The sequence below is a fragment of the Stegostoma tigrinum genome, chromosome 15 (genome assembly GCF_030684315.1).
Source record: "Stegostoma tigrinum isolate sSteTig4 chromosome 15, sSteTig4.hap1, whole genome shotgun sequence".
NCBI lineage: Eukaryota > Metazoa > Chordata > Chondrichthyes > Orectolobiformes > Stegostomatidae > Stegostoma > Stegostoma tigrinum.
The window spans coordinates 17553563-17568918 of NC_081368.1; positions in this window are offsets into that span (position 1 = coordinate 17553563).

A 15356-nucleotide genomic window follows, 5' to 3' on the forward strand; every position below is an offset into this window, starting at 1 on the left:
TATAACCTGAATAGTTATTGTCGCAACATGGACCCCTGTGGAACTCCACTAGTCACCAGCTGCCAAGCTGAAAAAGACACTTTTATTCCCATTGTCTGCCTTCTGCGAGTCAACCAATCCTTTTTCAATGCCAGTATCTTACTTCTAACACTGAGGGCTGTTATCTTGTGTAACAGAGTCCTGTGCAGCACCTTTCTGAAGGCCTTCTGGAAATTCAAGTACATCATGTCCACTGGCTCTCCTTTTGTACAAAAAGATACAATACCAATTTTAGTTTTTGGAAAAGACAAGTACTTCTGTATGCATATTTATAATATATTGCGACTAAAATAAGAACAAACAAAATAAAGCTCAAGCAGGCCATTTGGCCCTTCAAGCCTGCTTTTCTATTCAATTCTCTTTCGTGGCTAATCTGATTTGGGACTCAACTGCACTTTCCTTCCCCATGACACTTGATTCTACTATTGTCATGACCTGAGCAAATATGACAGTATAGATTTTTGTAACAAAACTAACTGGACTCTAACTGGATGCTGTAAGCTGAAAATAATCACTGCTACAAGTCATCTGAGTGTATAGCTACAAACTCCAACTGGATTTTAAAGAGACATTCCTGGATTATATAAAGACTATGAGTTAGCAAACAGATAAAGGAGGTATGGGAACTCAAACTTCAGAGAGAACAGCAGATGGGAGGAAAAACTGCAAAGCACTCAAGATGATGAACTTCATGGATCTCTCGCATCCTTAAAATGAACACCCCACCATTTTGAGCTTTGTCATACATAAAAAAAACCTGGTTTAGGACAAACAAGTGTATAAAACTTTAAGAAAAAAGCGCAGGCAAAATTCCCTGAGGGGACGTTTTTAAGCAAAGAAGTGAAAAAGAAAAATTCAAGAAGAAACCAAACATTGTTCTTTGGTAGGAGGGTCAGGCAGCAAGAAAATGCCTCCACACAGAACTCTTACAAAACCTGTTTCATTTATTGAATCTACTTGTAGAAGACAACGCTAAATATTCACCCACAGAATCTATTTCAGCTGCTGGATCTGACTTCAAATATTAATCTTTCTGCTTCAGTAACAAGGAACTCAAGAAACAAATCCCATTGATACACCACAGAGACTTTTTGGGACTTTCTTATTAGTAGTATTCTCTCATGTGCATTTGGTGTTTTAAAACAAATTAATAACTTTTTTTATCAGGGAACCTTCAGTAATAGCTGGCAATAGAATAATCTTTAACCTGTTGGAACAAAAGTTTGACTGCTGGTCAACTTTAACCTGGATCATAACAAAATAAAAAAAAGTGGCTAAATGAGCTGTATTAATTTATATTTACAGTGTATTAATTCAGAAATAGACCATTTTGTGAACAAGTCTGGTGGATGCGACATCTATAGTTTGAAAAATCAGTCTACTTCAATCTTGAAGATATTTGAGGACTCAGCCACCAAAGTTCTGAAGATCTGATCCCTTTAATAGTCAATTTGTTATAATATGCCAAATAATTTACTGTTAGTTATGAATCCTGCATTCATGCTAATACATTTCCCTAACATCTTTTTATCTTGTGTAGTATTTTTTTTTACATGGCATCTTGTTGAATTATTTTTGGGAGCCCATTTTATCCATTCAGCTCATTATATTTTCAAAGAGTTCTAATGTATTTGTCAAACAAGATTTCTCTTCCATCCAAATATAGTGCTCCTCCTTGATTGTGTTCTAATTTTCCAAGCTGCCTTGCTACTACTTTCACAATAATGCATTCCAGGCTTTCCCAATAGCAGTGTGGAGTTGGAAGAACATAGTAGGTTAGGCAGTATCAGAGGAGTAGGAGAGTCAATGTTTCGGGTCTAGACTCCTGAAGAAGGATGACTCATTGATACTTTCCTGCTTTTTGTCTCCCTCCTTCAAACTTCCAGTTTTCAAATTTGCTGGGAACTTTTTTAGGAATGTAGGGAAGTTTGAAAGATTACGACTAATGCATCCATTTAGTAAGATTCCAGGATGTAAACCATCCAATCCAGAAAACCTTTCAGCCACTATTTCTATTAGCTTTTCTAACACTTACTTTCCTGAGAAAGTGATTGATTTACATTCATTCTTCCCTCTCTGCTCCAAAAATTTGAACTTGTTTTTTGTTTCTAATTTGAGGTCAGATACAAAATACTTGGTCAATGCCTATGTTTTGTTTCCCACTATTAATTCCCAGTCCTTATCCCATAATCTCTTCCTTTTCATTTCTAAAATGCATTTACTGTCTATTTTTATACTTTTCACTAGTTTACTCTTACAATATATTTGTTTTCAACCAACTTCTGTGAGTTTATAATTCCCCCCCGAATCTTCTATGAATCCGCATAGCATTATACACCTTTGCTTTCAATTTGATGCAATACTTAACTTCCCAAGTTCGCCATGGATATTGCATCTTTCTTATAGAGATTTTTCTTTCTCAATAGAAAGTATCTTTGGTGGAAATTATGAAATATCTTCTAAATTATATATCTACTGCCTTACCTTTTAATTTATTTTCCCAGTTTGCTTTATCTCATTCGGTCTTCAAACCTTGGCAATTGCCTTTATATTAAAACCAGTTTCCAACTCAGGTTTCTTGGAAAATCCATGTTTTGATCTCTCTTATTTAGAGTATTCTTTATACGAGAACTTGTTTCGATATACATTACCTGATCTAAAACTGCCTGTTCCTCAGTCTGTTTTCACAAAGTATTGTTCCAAGAAACTATCCAGAATACACAGTAAGAGCCCAAGGGCTTCTGCACTTACTTTGCCAGTTTGGTTTGTCCATTCCATAAGACTGTTCTTGTCAAAGAGAATGCACACAGTGTGGAAGCAGGCCATCTGGCCCATTGAGTCCACACTGAGCCTCCAAACAGTATCAGACCCAGACCCACTCCCCTCTCCTATACCTATAACCTTGCATTTCTCATGGCGAAGCCACCTAGCCTGTACATCCCTGGACAGCATGGACAATTTAGCACGGCCAACCCACCTAACCTGCACATCTTTGGACTGTGGGAGGAAATAGGTTCATCCAAAGGAAACCCATGCAGACACAGGGAGCTTACATGCAGACTCCACACAGACAGTTGCCTGGGTGTGGAATCGAACCCCTCCTGGAGTTGTGAGACAGCAGCACTGCCAACTGAGCAACTGTGCCGACCCAAAACAGTGGAGGCTCTGCCCTTGTGTGGTCTCAAATTCTTTTAGTTAATAGTTGAGCGCTCTGACTTGTTGCCCCACACAGACTATCTATGATAGTCATTCATGATTATTGCAACAACCTGCTTGTAAGTCTGATTACTTCTTTAACTAAACTCTATTTTACAGTGTAGCCATTAAGGAACCTATAGGATACTCCCACCAGGAATTTATTTCCCTTGCTATCCTGCCCAAAATGATTCCACATCTTGATCTTCTAAGTCAAAATCATCTCTCACAACAATACTGATCTCATCAATTATTAAAATAAAGAGACAGCATTGACTGTGGTCAATAAGTATGCATTCTGAAATCATTGCACATATAGACTGAGGGTGTGGACAGTACAAAAATTTGATTTAAATATCAATTAAGGTTAAACTGGAAACCTAACAGTGCTGCGCGGATTTAGGATTGCTATAACTTGTAATGCAGTAGAGCAGGAACTATATGCACAATGTTCATGAATTTCTTTATCCTCAATGTCTAACTCATGCATGTGGTATATAGAACATAGAACGTAGAAAAGTACAGCACAGTACAGATCCTTCGGTCCATGATGTTGTGCCGTGGAATAGCCCTAATCCAAAAATAAAATAACCTAACCTACATTCCCCTCAATTCAGTGCTGTCCATGTGCATGTCCAGCAGTCGCTTAAATGTCACTAATGACTCTGCTTCCACGACTACCACTGGTAAACTATTCCATGCGCTCACAACTCTCTGGGAGAAGAACCTCCCTCTGACGTCTCCTCTATACTTTCCTCCTAACACTTTAAAACTATGACCCCTCGTGGCAGTCAATCCTGCCCTGGGGAAAAGTCTCTGGCTATCAACTCTATCCATGCCTCTCATTACCTTGTACACCTCGATCAGGTCACCTCTCTTCCTCCTTCTCTCCAGAGAGAGAAGTCCAAGCTCAGTCAACCTCTCCTCATAAGACAAGCCCTCCAGCCCAGGCAGTATCCTGGTAAACATCCTTTGCACCCTCTCCAAAGTCTCCACATCTTTCCTATAATAAGGCGACCAGAACTGGGCACAATATTCCAAGTGTGGTCTCACCACGGTTTTGTAGAGCTGCAGCATAACTGCACGGCTCTTAAACTCGAACCCCCGTTAATGAAAGCCAAAACACCATATGCTTTCTTAACAACCTTATCCACTTGGGTGGCAACTTTGAGGGAGATTACAGCTAGAGAAATTCCTGTTTTTCAAGTTCACTCAAAGGTATAGAAGATACAAAATTCAATTTATGTATGTTGATTTGACATGTTTACTTCTGTTTTGTGCATGCACATTTGAAACAGCTTCATACTTCAGTATTATTATGAGATAATAGCAAAGTGAGACTGTGTCAGAAGCAGAATAAGGAGCATGAAAATTTGTGGGCTGTACTGGCAAGAAAGTGAGTGAGGTATCAAGCTGTTAACTTGCTTGTAACTGTTTCCTGTAGCTGTTTAAGATGTCAAGTCAAGTGTGATTATTATGTTTGTGTATAAAGTACAAGTGAAATACTTGACCACATGTTTCAATTTAATTAGACACAGCAGAAAATGCTTATGTCTTAATAGATGCAAATTTGTCTTGGAAAGTTGATTTATTCTCAACAAGTATAAGCTACAATTATCCCTTGATTTCTGATTTTGGTGCAGAGTTCTGGTGTGACAAAACTCTCTGCGGCATTGTAAAAGTTGATGAAAACTGTAAATGAATTTGAACTGTAACATTGTTAAAGCATTTAGTTGGATGTTAATTATGTCTCTATGGAAAACACTGAGGACCTTTTTTTTAAAAAAGGGACAGTCAAGTAAGAACTCAATTGAGCTTAAAGAATTGGTTGAAAGATCAGACAGGAAACACTAGTAGCAGGCAACATCTTCACTGCAGCTATGCAGGGAAATCTGTTTCAGTCAGAAGGTGCATGCTGTTGTTAAGACAGGTGGGATCTGATAATATACACAGGTGCCAACTTCACTCAGCCGGTTGCACTCTTGCCTCTAAGTCAAAAGATTGCAGTTACATGCTTGAATTTTTGATACGAATATCTAACCTACACTGTCATGAGTGGGATGCCGAGGAAGTGCTTCAAAGCCATGTGTAACCTGGTCAGGTGAGCATAAATGACCCAGACATTTATCAAAAGGAGCAAGGGGTTCTGATGCTATAGTGGCAAACATTGCTCCTTCAAGCAAACCACCAAAAACAGAACAAATTGTCATTTGTAGTTAAGCCCCTGGACTAATAAGCAAACACTGAGGCTGATTCTTCAAAGACAGGAGTTTAAATCTCACAGCCACTGTTGTTGGAATCTAGATGTTTTAATTAATAAATCTGCAATAATAATTGTGAAACTGTTAAATTATCAAAATAATGTATCTCATCCTCTCACACCCTTTGGGTAGGATGTGATTCCAGAATTACAGTATTGTGGGTGGCTCTTAAATGCCTCTGAGACAGTGTCAGCAAGCTACTCAGTCCTAACAAACAGCAAAATAACAACTAACAATGAAATTGGATTAACCACTGACATCAGTCCACAACACATTGACCTCAGTAGTTCAGATGATGGCTCACCTTCTCAAGGGCAATTATGGATATGCAATAAAAGCTCGCCTTGTTAAAGATAATCCCATGAATGAATACAAAAATGCTGATAGTGGAATCTTGCTGTGTCCAAGTTAGTTTCCACATTTGCCAAAACAGTAGTTGTGACATTTCATGATTGATTAATTGCCTGTGAAGTGATTTAAGACATCCTTTGAATATCTTTAGGCATTATATAAACACAACTTTTTTCTATAAAATGACTCATATTAACTAACTTGCTAACCCTAAGTTTAACTCATTTGAGCAACAAGCAGTGAGATAAAAGTTTTGAAAAATTCAGATCATGCAACAATAAATCTGAATATCCTGACTGCAAACATTGGGTTGTGTTGCAGGATGGCCTGGATTTCGGAATATACTTAAATATCAAGCTCCTGGTTACAGTCTGCCCTACACAGGGAGCTCTGCCAAGCATTACTTCATTGTTTACTTAAGTGAGTGCAGGCCAGCTGAGCCAAAGAGAATCTTGTAGTTGTTTTGAAACACAATCATATTAAAAGCTCAACTGGTAACAGTGAATGAACTAGAAAAATTACAGCCAGTATTATAATTTCCTGGGTATAGCGCCACTTCTGTGAATGACAGAACAACATACCTCTAAACATCATTATTTTGAAAGACACCCAAAAGCAGGCAGTTGTCTGCTTTCTTCGGAAGTACATCAGAATCAGCAGACATTATTTTGCTGAAAATATAGCCATATAAATAAATATCAAAGATGCTTGACACCATCCAGGACAAAGCAGCCCACTTGATTTACACTACATCCAACAATGTCCTCTCCCTCCACCACTGACACTCAGTAGCAGCAGTGTAACTATCTACAAGATACACTGCAGAAATTCACCAATGTTCCTCAGACAGCACCTTCCAAACCCACGACCACTTCCATCTAGAAGGCCAGGGGCAGTAGATATGTGGGAACACCACCACTTCCAAATACCCCTCCAAGCCACGCACCATCCTGTCTTGGAAATATATCACTGTTCCTTCACTGCCACTGGGTCAAAATCCTGGAACTCCCTATCTAATACCAAAGTGGGCTGTAGCAGTTCAAGAAGGTAGTTCACCACCACGTTCTCAAGGGCGACTAGGGATGGGCAAGAAATGCTGGCCAGCCAGCAATGCCCACATCCCATAAATGAATTATTTAAAAAAAAGCCATTGTAATCATTACACAATTTGGGATATATGCTGCTCACTGTCTATAGAGTCCTGAAAATCCTTGGAAAACTTTTACTTTTGGTAGGACTAACTTGAGATCCATGCTGCTTTGTTTGGCCTAACTTAGAACAATCTCTTTAGAAGTTCAGGTAATCTGCTCCCTGTAACCCTGGCAGTGAATAGATTGGCCTTAATATCGCCAACCAACATGGGCTCCAACTCAGCTTGTCCTGCTCCTGATCCTACATTCCAGATACTTTGGTGGAATGTTTGGCTGTCTTAAAGTTGTTTTAATAGCATTGATGAGCCCTATATTCAACAAATTCAGTTGTGGAGTTGAGAACCATTGCAGCCCTCATATTTAGCAGCCTGTATGGTCAGCTGTTCCACCTTACTGACCTATCTATCTGCCCCTCCCGTTAAATGACTCCCAGCTCAGCTGCCCAAGGGGCCTTCTGCCTGACATGCTTATCTCTTTGATTTTTTTAATATTTCAGTAATATATTTTGATCATAAAAATCTTTATTTGCACATAGTAACTGGAGCAGTTCAGTTCTGCACAGTCTTTGTAAATGGAGAAACAAACAAACATTGGAATTTGACATTCCTGACAGTTGCATCAAACAATCCCAAGGCATTTCTTACTTATGCAATGCATGAAAAAAATTGAAACAAAGGTAAAGAAAGATTTTTCTTTAAATGTGCAGTTATGTAGTTTCTTTTAAGACCACTATATATCTGAAAGCACTTTGCACTCAATCAAATTTTTTTTCGAGGAAAAGTGCAGACTCTCTGTCATAAAGGGAAATCTGGCAGCCAAAGTTTGCAAATTTTGGACTCCCACCACCCAAAGCAATGTCAGAATGACCAGATAATCTGTCTTTGTGATGTTGAATGAGGGATAAATATTGGCCAAAGCACTGTGGATGTTCCCTTGTCCCCTTCAAAATAGAAGCCAATGGGATTGTTTATGCACAACCGAGAGGGTAGGCAGATCTGCAGTTTTCACATCTTGTCTGAAAGGCAGCACCTCTGACAATACAACTCTCACTACACTGAAGTGTTAGCTTGGACTTTATGTTGCACTTTGTTCCTGCAGTGGGGCTTGAGCCACAAACTTTTTACTCGGAGTTGGGTTAATGAAAGAGATTAAATTGTGAAAGGGAAGAGCAAGCAGTTCATGTGTGGATGAATGCAAGAACAGGATGAACAAATGGGAATTCAAGCTAAGGAGAGTTGACAGACAACCCATTGAGTAGCACTATGTTAAACAGTTTGACCTTCCTCTAATCCACAACTTGTTGCAACTACAAAATAATATTCCTAGAAAGATCATTAAATTGAATGGATGCTCTTGGGACATACTTAGCAGTTTGCTTTGAGATTATTCTTTGTCTGTTTGTGAGGACAATAGGATAATCTACTTTCCTGGAATCATTCCAAATATACTCACTACTTATAGGCCCACTGCTTATTTCACTTCAATAATGGAATACAAAACAGAATCCACAAAAAAACACCATTACCTCATTTAGTACTTACAAAACACAAGGACAGTACATTTCATTCAACAAACAAAAATGGTACTTGCGCAAATATCAACACCAACTTCTTCCATATAGCCCCTTTTACATAATAAAATGCATGATGCCGGTGTTGCACTGGGGTGGACAAAGTCAGAAGTCACACAGCCAAAGCGAACTCCAAGATACACAAGAACACAGAATCGCTGAGCAGTGAATGATAGCCCGGTTTTCTACCCACGAAGATGGCCTCACTGCAGGTGACCCCACCACACTATTCTGTATCTGTAAAATCTTCCCTACTGTCCTGTTTTGACTGCATCATCTTATTATATTGTCATGATCTCTCTATCTTCATTAATTTGTACGGTTTTGAATTACTTATTGCACCCTCTCACACACACACACACACACACACACACACTCTCTCTCTCTCACACATTGTCTCCCTCACACAAATCTATGGAATGAATCGTTTCATCCAAGATGTTTGTTTATTTGCAGATACTTTCTACTTTGTTCAAAAAACACACAATTTATAGTCACAGTCAGTCTGTGTGGCATGTAATAAATTCCAGCTTTCAGAATAAAAGCCACCTGATTCCAGGTTAAAACTCTGAGACAGGTTCTGAACGAGGCCTCACACCTACATTTTAGTGTCTGACCTGAGATTTCACTTCTTGCATATTCCTATGGCTTTTCCTGATTGTCATGACAGCACAGCACTGACATTTACTTTATTAGCACTTCACCCACCATCTAACACTCTTGGTCACCCACAGAAACTTATGATCTGACACTCCATTCCCACCAGTTGTATGGTATTTTAATCTCTCTGTCTATAAACTCTGTGTCTCTGTGCCCTGCTCTGTCACTGCACCTGGCGAATGGGCTGTGTTCCAAAAGCCTGTTTGATTCCAAATAAACTTGCTGGATAATAAAATGCATAGAGCTTAGGACCTGGGCAGTGGAAAGTATTGCCACTGATGGAACAATTAAAATCAGGGACACTGAAGAAGCCAGAATTAGGAGATCACAAATATCTTGAAGGTTGTGCAACAGAAGAATTCACAGGGATTGAAGTGAACAAGATCTTGTAGGGATTTGAAAATCGGAAATCAAGGTTTTGCTAGATGGGGAATTAATGTAGATCAGTGAGAACATGAGTGAAAACGGAAAGGAAGACATAGAAGATTGCTGATAGCAGAGTTTTTGGTTACCTTAAAATTACAGAGTATGGAATATGGAAGACAAGCCTACCTGTATACAGAAGCAATACAAGGATAAATGAGGGTTACAGTGGAATGTGAACTTGTGCAATTAGAAAAATTATGGAGGTGTGTGGAATTTGAGAGTTTCCTTCATACTGTGAATATAAGGCCAGAATCTCACCTTGAGGTCAAATGTGACACTGAAGTTGTGACACAGGTTAGAGAACAAAGACTGAAAAAGTCAAAAAGAAGGGTCTAGGCCCAAAACATCAGTTTTTGTGCTCCTAAGATGCTGCTTGGCCTGCTGTGTTCATCCAGCTTCACACTTTGTTATCTCGGATTCTCCAGCATCTGCAGTTCCCATTATCTCTGATTGTAGGGAAAAAACATTGGAAGATGACTAACAGATACACTGGTTAATGCAAGCTTTGGAGCTCATTCCGTTTGATGATCAGAAGACAGGTGTCACCACCTGAAAGTGCATAGTGGTCAAGCGGAGTGTCATGGGCTGCAGTGTTTCAAGAAGGCATTAGCTTATCATGGATTGGGAATACATACTGGCCTTGTTAGTGATGCACAATCTTAGAGTGGGCAACAGCATCTGAGCTGGCTAGTTGACAGCCATCAGGAATGACACAGATAGAGTAGTACCCTGAGAGCTTCGATGCTGTAGTTCTGTGCAAACAACAGGTTTGTGCTCTGTAAAGCTCCTTCCAACTGCAAGGATTAAGTCTCAGGAATCCTAATAATCTGCTGAAGGACAGATAGCAATCTAAGGCGATCTGAGCTTCCATTACATTTAGATTACCTTGTATGACTTCTGAAACTGAAAGGTTGATTGTCAGATACAGCATCATGTTTGGGCCCACTTGCACGTTCACAGAGTTGGCTACTGCTTCCACATTTTAAACGATGGGCTCAAAGCCCTGTGCCAAGTTAGTACTGAACCATGTTCCTTGAAATCAACCACAAACTTCATGGCAGGCTTCCCAATACACCAAGCAGTTCATTATGCATAACATACCTGTCATGAAGTTAGTTCAATGAAAGGAAACAGGGAATGTTTGTGAACAGTTTGGTTTTTGGACTGGAGGTTGGTATTAAGGCTATTTAACATAAACAATTTCCTAATATCATTGAATGACCCAGACGTTTGTGAACAGGGCACAATTTTACCATAACAAGGTGTAGAGCTGGATGAACACAGCAGGCCAAGCAGCTTCAGAGGAACAAGAATGCTGACGTTTCGGGCCTGTGGCCTAGGCCTGAAATGTCAGCTTTCCTGCTACTCTGATGCTGCTTAGCCTGCTGTGTTCATCCACCTCTACACCGTGTTTTCTCTGAGATTCTCCAGCATCTGCAGTTCCTACTATCTCTGTCACAATTTTAACATATTCAGTTCACATAAGACATGGAAATAATGTGAATTCTAGGGGGATAATGACAGACTTCAAAACAACAAAAACTGCAGAAAGTTACAACACAAAGGGACTTGGGGTACTTGTCCACAAAACACAGAAAGCTAGCATCCAGGGACAGCAGGTAATCAGGAAGGCTCGTGAAATGTTGGCCCTTGTTTCAAGGGGGTTGGAGTACACGAGAAAGGATGTTTTACTGCAGCCGTACAAGGTGGAACCACATCTGCGGTAACGTGGCAATTTTGGTTCACTTATTTAAGAAAAGGAATCATTTTATTGGAGGCAATTCAAAGAAGGTTTACTAGATTAATATCTGGAATGAGGCATTGTGAGGAAAGGCTAGTCAGGCTCGGCCTGTAGCACTTGGAGTTTATAAGAGTCAGAGATGACTTAATTGAAACATATAAGATGCTGAGGGGACTTGCCTGGGTGGATGCCTAAAGGATGATTCCTCTTGTATGAGAATCTAGAATTAGGGGTCATGGTTTGAAAATAAGAGGTGGTCTATTTAAGATAGAGATGAGGGATTTTTTTTTTCTCTTGGAGATTTGTGTTTTATGGAATTTCCTTCCTCTGAGGGCAGGGCATATAGAAGCTTTAAATTATTTTTAAGGGAGAGGTAGATAGATTCTTTCTTACCAAGGGGATAAAAGACTGTTGAGATGCACAGGAATGGAGAGTTGAAGTTCAATTCATATCAGCTGTGATCTTATTGAATAGCAGAACAGGCCTCAAAAGGCTGAATGGCATTCTCTTGCTCCTAGTTTGAATGTTTTGTACAGTTCTGTCTGGAGACTGGGAGGTCTGGGCCAAACAGCCTGTGCCACTCTTTAAAAGACACAAGGTTTATTTGACTAAAAATGATAAACTTTTCTTCTGCCGCATTTTAAATCTTCTTTTCTTGTAAAAATCCATATTTTACCACAAAACACACTGTCTGGATGGTGTGTCAGAGATGTTATTACACATCTCTAGAACAGGTGGTACTTTTTCCCCATGCTGAGCCAGGAGATATGGGTTCAAGTCCCATCTGCCCCAGAGGTGTATTACAACATCTCTGGTCAGGTTGAGTAGAAAATAGGTTTTGTAATGATGCTGAACAGCTGAAAAGGTGGTGTTCCAAGTGCTTACACAAACAGTTGTGAGGTCATCCTGCATTAGCTTGTGGAAAGATACAAATACATTGTGAGTTCTGGGGCATTGTGAGCTTTCGGATCTGTTTTTGCTGGTGAGGGGTTTTGTACAATAACATGTGTCATGTCCAAAAGCACTGGGATAGCAAAAATGAAACAGGAGAATGCAAATTGCAGTAACTGACTTACAAAGCAATCGCAAGATCACAATAACTAAAGATTTAAAAAGTGTTTAAATTGCAAAGCCCACCAACTTTTAGATACAAAGAAGGTAAGAAAATGAAGGAATGGGACAAACTGGGTTGTTTTCCAAAGAGCTGATCATGATTCGATGGGCTGAATGGCCTTGCCTGTGCTATGATGATTCGATGACTCTTGCAGAAGATTGGAGATGTATTGTATGTAGCATCTATCGGAGCAATGAACTAGCAAAGAAACTCACAGAAACAAAAATACATAATTGGTAGCTAAGTTAAAAATAGCATCACTCAAAATTTCTTCCGTCAATTAAAAAAACAATTTTAACCTTTTTTGTTCCATCCAGGACTCATGGTCTATCCAATACTAATGTGCCTACTGACCTAACAAGTGCTTTGCATCGGTATTCACCAAGGAGAGGGACATGACAGATGTTGGGGCGAGGGATAGATGTTTGCTTACTCTAGGTCAAGTTGACATAAGGAAGGAGGAAGTGTTGCGTATCCTAAAAGAAATTAAGGTGGACAAGTCCCCGGTCCGGATGGGATGTATCCCAGGTTATGAGGGAAATGAGAGAGGAAATAGCCGGGGCCTTAACAGATATCTTTGCTGCATCCTTAGACACGGGTGAGGTCCCGGAGGACTGGAGACTTGCTAATGTTGTCCCCTTGTTTAAGAAGAGTAGCAAGGATAATCCAGGTAATTATCAACCGGTGAGCCTGACGTCAGTGGTTGGGAAGCTACTGGAGAAGATATTGAGGGATAGGATCTATTCCCATTTGGAAGAAAATGGGCTTATTAGTGACAGGCAACATGATTTTGTGCAGGGAAGGTCATGTCTTACCAACTTAATAGAATTCTTTGAGGATGTGACAAAGTTGATTGATGAGGGAAAGGCTGTAGATGTCATATACATGGACTTCAGTAAGGCGTTTGATAAGGTTCCCCATGGCAGGCTGATGGAGAAAATAAAGTCACATGGGGTCCAGGGTGTGCTAGCTAGATGGATAAAAAACTGGCTGGGCAACAGGAGACAGAGGGTAGTATTAGAAGGGAGTTTCTCAAACTGGAGACCTGTGACCAGTGGTGTTCCACAGGGATCTGTGCTGGGACCACTGTTGTTTGTGATGTACGTAAATGATTTGGAGCAAGGTGTAGGTGGTCTGATCAGCAAGTTTGCAGATGACACTAAGATTGATGGAGTAGCAGATAGTGAAAGGGACTGTCAGAGATTACAGCAGAATATAGATAGACTGGAGAGGTGGGCAGATAAATGGCAGATGGAGTTCAATCCAGGCAAATGCAAGGTGATACATTTTGGAAGATCGTATTCAAGGGCGAACTATACAGTAAATGGAAAAATCCTAGGGAAAATTGATGAACAGAGAGATCTGGGTGTTCAGGTCCATTGTTCCCTGAAGGTGGCAACGCAGGTCAATAGGGTGGTCAAAAAGGCATATGGCATGGTTTCCTTCATTGGGCGGGGTATTGAGTACAAGAGTTGGCAGGTTATGTTACAGTTGTATAAGACTTTGGTTCGGCCACATTTAGAGTACTGTGTACAGTTCTGGTCGCCACATTACCAAAAGGACGTGGACTCTTTGGATAGGGCGCAGAGGAGGTTCTCCAGGGTGTTGTCTGGTATAAAGAGTGCTAGCTATAAAGAGAGGTTGAGTAGATTAGGATTATTTTCATTAGAAAGACGGAGATTGAGGGGGGACCTGATTGAGGTCTACAAAATCATGACAGGTATAGATAGGGTGGATAGCAAAAAGCTTTTTCCCAGAGTGGGGGACTCAATTATTAGGAGTCATGAGCTCACAGTGAGAGGAGGAAAGTTTAGGGGAGATATGCGTGGAAGGTTCTTTACACAGAGGGTGGTGGGTGCCTGGAACGCGTTGCCAGCGGAGGTGGTAGACGCAGACAAGTTAGCGTCTTTTAAGATATATCTGGACAGGTACGTGGATGGGCAGGGAGCAAATGGACACAGACCTTTAGAAAATAGGTGACAGGTTAGACAGAGGATCTCGATCGGCGCAGGCTTGGAGGGCCGAAGGGCCTGTTCCTGTGCTGTAATTTTCTTTGTTTTTTTGTTCTTTGACCCCACAACCATAGACATTTACTTAACTGGTCAGTATCTATGGAGAGAGTAGTAAAGGTTAACATTTCAGATCTGTAACTTTTCAGTTGAACTGGGAAAGGTTGGGATTGTAATAGGTTTTGAGCAAATGAAAGGAGCCAGAATTGGAGAAAGAACACAAAAAAAACTCTCATGGGGTGGAGGGCAGGGGAGATTGAATCACAATGTCATTTGATAGTACAAAATCAAAGAGTACAGTGGTAGGATAATTGAATGTAAAGGAGATATCCTGAAGAGGTGTCAATGACAGGACAGTAAGCTCCAATTGCAAAGTAAAGAATTTAAGAAATAAGCAAGTGAAATTCAAACAAAAACTCACTCAAAGAAAACACAAAAAAGATGAAGCATAGTGTTTATAATTTAAAATTGTTGAACTCAGCATTGAGTCCAGAGGGCTGTGGAGCACTCAATAGGAAAGTAAGGAATTGCTCCTTGTGCTTGCTTTGTAACATTGCAGCAGACTGAGGACACTTAGGACCATGAAAGACAATCAGAATGACAGGTAAGTGGAAGATCAGGGTCTTGCTTACAGACTGAATGGGAGTGTTCTTTCAAGTGGTCACCCAGTGTGTATTCGGTTTGTACAGTATAGAGGAGATCACATTCTGAGCAGTGAATACAGTGTACTCAATCGAAAGAAATGCAAGTAAATTGTTGCTTCATCTGGAAGGACAGTTTGGGCCCTTGGACAATGAGGAGGGAAGAGAAAAAGTATTTCTACTGCATCTTCTGCTGTA